This window comes from Spermophilus citellus (assembly GCF_964194105.1).
Source record: "Spermophilus citellus genome assembly, chromosome: 1".
In the NCBI taxonomy this organism is placed as follows: Eukaryota; Metazoa; Chordata; class Mammalia; order Rodentia; family Sciuridae; genus Spermophilus; species Spermophilus citellus.
Window position 1 is genome coordinate 152509870 of NC_138182.1, and position 6609 is coordinate 152516478.

A 6609-nucleotide genomic window follows, 5' to 3' on the forward strand; every position below is an offset into this window, starting at 1 on the left:
ATAGTGACAGCTACAGTCATTTGCTACCTATACATCTGGTAAAGGGTAATATATGAATACACAAGAACAACACAGAAGCAGAACAGTCTCCAGATCAGTGATGTCATGATGTGCCTAATCCTCAGACATCCAGTGGAGCTCAGTGTGGACAAAGGCTTTTCAATCAACCTGGGCTTGGGACAGTAGATCAGCAGCTGGAGAGAAGACCTCTACACTGCTAATGATCAAGCCTGGACAGGGATAGGGGCATGAGGCAAGAGGGAGCAGGAAGGAGTAGGCTCATGTTTATTCAAAGTGAATGGACTGTTATTTGTAACCCTAAGGATGAATGTCATGTGTGGAAACATTTTGTAAACAGTCAGTGTAAAGACGGTTTCTTGGTGCCAGAGCCCTTACTGCCTGTTGTCAAGGGAGAAAGGAGGGATAGAAAATTCTACTCTCAATTATTTGGCATTTTTAGATGTGGGTAGCATCAGTGCTTCTCTCCTCGTTCTCAATTATAAAACGTACTGCCCCACACTTGTAAGGAAGACCCCCACTTCCTTTGGTGTAATTTTTGCATCTGTGGGTTAATAGAGTGTATAAAAATAACTGCTTATGTAAAGTTACCCCAACCACCAGGAATAGGAGAATATTCACATATTAGAACTGTCCTGGAAAATGACTTGTGCACCTATCATGCTATTTTAATCTGGGGTAGGTAAAGTAAGTTCTTGTTTGGTGCAGCTATTCATTCAAGTAAAAACATTTAGAACAAAAACAAATGCTATTGCTGCTGTGTTGGGAGCCACTCTGGACAGAAGCTATGTGCACACCTTGAAGTCCTGAGTAAAGGGGTATTGAAGAGTTATCACACCCCGCAATACATTGGGCTTTACCTCCACTGATAAGGAATGTGTGGCTCCAGGAGTGGGCATCACCCATGGGGTTGAATTACACCCACCTGTTCCTTTGTAACCCTACCCCTTTGCCCTTTTGTTCCATGGAACCATGGAACCTTCCCTTGTGTGTCCCCTATATAAGAATAAAGAATTCTAGTGGCTCTCTCTCTTTCCACGGACCCCTAAGGTCACAGAGCCATCCCTGGATTTTGAAAAGGTACTTCTGTGTGTTTGCATGATTTCTTTGCCATTTTCTCAAGTTATTGGAATAGTCAGATTTTGTGAACCCAGCATAGGTCGCCAGCTTGGATAGATAGTGATACTGTTGTCTATGAGAAAGACCCTTAATGACGGTGTTATTGTAATTCAGAATGGCGAAAAGACTGCAAACTCCAGTTTGTTATACAAAGTCAGAAGTTTTGGCACTTCAGGTTTCGGTGGAAATATTCCTGTCAGGGCCTGCTTTGAGACCTCCGAGTTCCTTGAAATTTTCCTGGAAATGAAGTCCCATCCAGATCTACTATCCTTGGAAGGGTGGAATTGAACTCTCTGGACTAGTGGGAATCTTTGACACACATAGTGAAAAAGCATTTCCTCACATGTCAGGAAAGGCACAGGAATTTATTTAGGAAAGCAAAGAATACACAGTGAAGGGAGAATGTGGGCCATCTGGAGAGTGAGAGATGCATTTTGGGGGTTCCTGGATCTTCTTTTAAAGGAAACTGGGTGAGAACTGGGTATGAGAAAGTATGTAAAAATGACAGTAGTTGGATGATCACAAGATGGATTATGTTGGTCTGGACATTCTTAGGATCCTTGGGATGATGTGGTCTTCATTATCTGATTAAGAGATAATGCTGGAAAGTTCCCTACATTATAGATTTCTTAAAATGCCCTATCTCTATTTATTTAATCAATTTGTTGGTGAGTTAATTAACAGTATGTAAGGTTATTATAATAAATGAATGATTTTATGGTACCTCTAAGCTTTACAGATTTCCCAAACATTTGAGAATGACAGACCTGGGAGACAGACTGGCTCAGGGAGTGACAGGTCTGGAAAAGTATGTGGAAACTCAGATTGAATTTACATTCTTATCCTTCCTTTATGCCACCTTTATTCCTATTTTAAAATTTCTTCTATCCTACCCCAGTCCTGGGTTAAGTAGGCTGGGCCTGGCTTAGGGTGGGAACCTGAGAGTGGACAGACCTGAGAGGGGGGCCTGTGACCCACATGAAGCAAGAAAGTAGGGCCTCAGGAGCTGGAGCAGGGTTGACACAGGAGCCTGGGGTCAGGGAGACATCACTGTGACAGCGTCTATACAAAGAATGCTGGTGAGAGAGGACCAACTGCCTTACCTCCTGGCATTAATGTTGGTCTGAGATCCATGGAGACCAGGGAGGAGATGCTCTCACAGTATGTGGGGTGAAGGGCATCTCCAGGAAAGTCAGCACAGGATTCCAAAGGCCCTTCTTTCAAGCCCTCAAAAAGATGCCCTGGGAGCCCCCAAAATGCCAGAAGAAGATAATGAATGGGACTCTAGGATTCTCTGCAAAAGCTTATGTGAATCCAGGACTGCCAACATCTATAGGTACTCAAGAGGGTGTCACCTCCTTGCACCCCGAGACCTGGGATGCAAGGAGAGGGAGCAAAAGGCAGTATCCTCAACCATCTTCTCTCAGGAACGCCTTGATGGTTTCTTAACTAACCCTAATGCAGTGTTTCTCATCGGGTGTGATTCTACAATCCAGGAAACATTTAGCATTTTCTGGAGCTGATTTTTTTGTTGTTTCCGGATCCGTCCCTCCTCTCCCTTTCCTTCTTGATTGAAGGGAAGCTACTGCCACCTCGTGGCTAGACGCTGGAGGTGCAGCAAAACCTGATGCCCTAGACAGCCCTTCACATCAAGTTATTTGGATCAAATGCTGAAACGGGAGAAACCCTGTCCATAAGGGAGGGATTGAGCGAACCCATCCTTGAGCTGAGAAGAGAATTCTCTAGCAATCCTCTGCTGATATGTTCTCCTTTCACCATAGCACATGATTTGGTATGGCACCTGCCCTGTTTTGAAGGGGACTATGGCTTCCCTCCTGCCTCTTGTCTGCACTTTCTCCCCAACTATAGGGGCTGAAGATGATTATTCTTTGCTCTGGGACACATCCAGAGTGGGCTTGACTCCTTGTCTAAGTGAAATGAAAGGCAGGGATTCAGGCAGAAGGCCTGCGCCGACCTAGTTCATTCTTCCTCATGTCTTCTCCCACACTAGCTCTGATGTTCCCTTCTCACTTGCCTGGCTCTCCCTCTTCCCAAATGCCAGTTTCCAGCCAGACCCATGCATTTCCCCCTGAGAGGCTGCTGTGTGCCCTTTTACTGAAGAAGTACACTGAGGACACCCAGGCACCAGGATGAATTATCTGTGGACATCTCCACACTGGTCTCCTGTGTCTCTTCTGTCAGTCCTCACCTCTCAGCAGCACCAGAGTGCTCGGTCCTCACCCACTCTGAAACAGGTGCAGAACCATCATGCACGTTTCACATTGGGCTCGAATCCACTTGAGAGAAAATATTATAGTTCCAAATTCTACTGACTGGTCTTCCTGTCCAGAAGTCCATTAAATGCCCTGTTATCTAAATAAATGTTGAAACTAAATAATGGCTATTGCTTATTTCTGCTCTCTATTTGTAATGACCATTAACTTCTATCTGAAGTTAATGGTCATTACAAAATAAAAGAGTGAAAGGAGAACTTCTTGGATCTGAGTATACTTTCCTAACTCAGGTTTGACTTATTCACTCATGTTTCTATGAGGGGTCTGCTGCTGGGATTCAGGTACCACTGAGCTGTAATTCTGCCCCATCTCTCCCTCTTTTCATTACTGTTGGATCTCAGGCACCTGATTTATCATGAGCCTTCATTTTGTCATTTGACATTGGTGCTAAAGATATACACATATAAGGGACATGGATGCTGAATCTCATGTCTCATTTTCCATGTCACCTGGAAGGAGATGATCGATGTGAATGTACATCTCCATATTAAATTTCCCCCACATATGCATTAAGCAAATTACACCTCCTTTAATGTTTCTACAATGACAACCACATATGTCTGTGGGTTATGTTTATCTCTGGATGCCTTCCCATCCAGACTGCACACTGAGGGTAGAATCTGTGTCCACTTTCTTCATTCCAGTGTCTAGCATGATGCCTGGTGCCAGGAGAGCAATATAGTTCTGTTGAATGAATATATAAGAAGCATGGTGTATACTTTAAAGATATCACATTTTATGAATAAGGAAAGAAAAGATATACAATATATTTCCAAAAATATGATGTATTTTATTTTGTAGGTGGTATATAGATGATGAATGGGAGCCCAGAATAGGGACATTTACTGGGACCAGATGTATCAGGGAAGCTTTCTTGGTAGATCTAATACTGAAGCAGTCTCTTCCAGATGAAGAGGAGAGCTAGTGAAGAAGTGAAGAAAGGTAGGTGTGAGCTTGGTCATATCACTGGGACCAGAAGAAGAGGACTCAATGACGATGACCTTTGAATTTGGTCCTATATATGGTGATTCATTAGGTCAGTGCTAGCAAGCAGAAACATAGGGACATTTAAATGATATCTGATGTCCCCAGTGCTGGGGATCCAACTTAGCAACAGGTGATTCATTACAATGAATATACTGGTGAAAAACTGCATGTAGACCATGCAAAAGAAAAATTGTAAGATTAGGATGAGAGAAATAGTAATGGTAACTTTTTTCTTTTGTGCTGGGCTGCTAGGAGCCACAAGCATATATACGATGTATGGCACCTTTGGTTGTAAAGTGACGCCAGCTAGCCACTGAGATGATTATGTTAAAATTTACATTCATATGCAAACTGGACTCCCGCTGTTCACCTTGGCCTGCTACCGGACTCAAGTTACGGGACTTTACGGGACTGCTGGAGAGTTCCCATTGGTTGGGGAAGGATAGTAGGAGGGAATTCCGGAGGGGGTCGGAGGAGACGGGGGTTCCGGGACGCGCGGTTCCGGTCAGACACCCTCGTGGGAGGACCGGTTTTTGACTCGCTGGCGCGGAGAGTGTTAGCGGCTTTTTCAAAATAAAGTTTTGTTCCTGCTTCAGTGGCTCGTGATTCTGTGCCCAGCCAAGACTGCGGCATTTGGCGGCCCGTGCGGGGAACGCCTGAAGCTTAGAGGTGAGTAAATTGCTCGCCCCTGAGGGAAGGCGACAGGATGGATGACCTTCTCAGAAAACAATGTGTTCTTGTTTTGATTTATTTTGTTTTTATTTCGAGCTCCCTAGCCCTAGAATTTTCTCAGGCGAACTGGAAAAAATGGTTGGCTCAAGGTTTGAAGTTATTCAGCCCTGAGAAAGAGAAAATTGATACAACCATTGTCTGCTCCGTCTTTGTTTCATTCTGCTTCGGCTTTGTTTTATCCTACCTTATTGGGTTAGGTTATAGTAGATTAGAATCCAATAAAAAACAAACCGAAAAACTGTTAAGTAAATTGTTAGAGGTCCAGACTATGGTAGAAAAAACGCTAGGTCAAGCAAAAGAGAAGGTCTCTCAAGCTAGTCAGACAGAGGAGAATTTAAAGAAAGCAAGCTTAGAGGACAAGCAGCCATCAGGTGGAGAATTACAACAGGAGGTTGCTACCAACTCCGTTCTATCACCAGAGGGCGTAACTCAGCCAACAGCTCCATCTACCGCTGAGCGGCCCTCAACTACCGTAGTTGATGGACGGAATTCTGAGGCAGGACCCCAAAGATTAGCATGCCCTGTACTTGAGCAGGCAGGAGGGCAACGAATTCACCGTGCTTTAGATTTCAAAACAATAAAGCAATTAAAGGAGGCTGTAACGACCTATGGGCCGCAAGCTCCCTTCACAATAAGCATGGTTGAATCTGTTACCAACTTGGACATGACACCAGCAGATTGGGCTAACATGTGTCGATCTGTGCTAAACGGAGGACAATATTTGTTATGGAAGGTTGCCAATGAGGAATTTTGCATGGAGACAGCTAGGCGAAATGCAGAAGCTGGGTACCCTCAAAGAAATATGGACATGCTATTGGGAAAGGGACCATATGAAGGTCAAAGACAGCAAATTGAATATGACCCTGGCGTATACGCACAAATTGCTGTAGATGCAGTTAGGGCATGGAAAACTTTACAGGGGCATGGAGACTTACAAGGTCAATTATCTAAGGTAATACAAGGAACTAATGAACCTTATGCTGAATTTGTAGATAGACTTATTCAGTCAGCCTCTAGGATATTTGGAAATACAGAACAGGTAATGCCATTTATAAAACAACTGGCTTATGACCAAGCAAATCGTTGCTGCAGAGAGGTCATTAGACCATGGAGACATGAGGATTTAAACACATATATTAAATTATGTAGAGACATTAATGAACAGGGGCAAGTCTTAGCAGCAGTACAACAGGCTTTAGATGCCAGGCCAAGAACATGCTATAATTGTAATCAAACAGGACATTTTAAAAGGAGTTGCCCCATAAGAGGAGGGTTTAACAAAGCTGGATATCAAAGGAATAGAATACCAGGTATTTGCCCACGATGCCGTAGAGGGAGACATTGGGCTAATGAATGCCGTTCTCAAACCACCATAGAGGGTATTCCGTTATCAAAAAACGGACAAGGACCAAGTGTTTACCCACGATATCGTGGAGAAAGGTATCAAGCTCCATTGCCA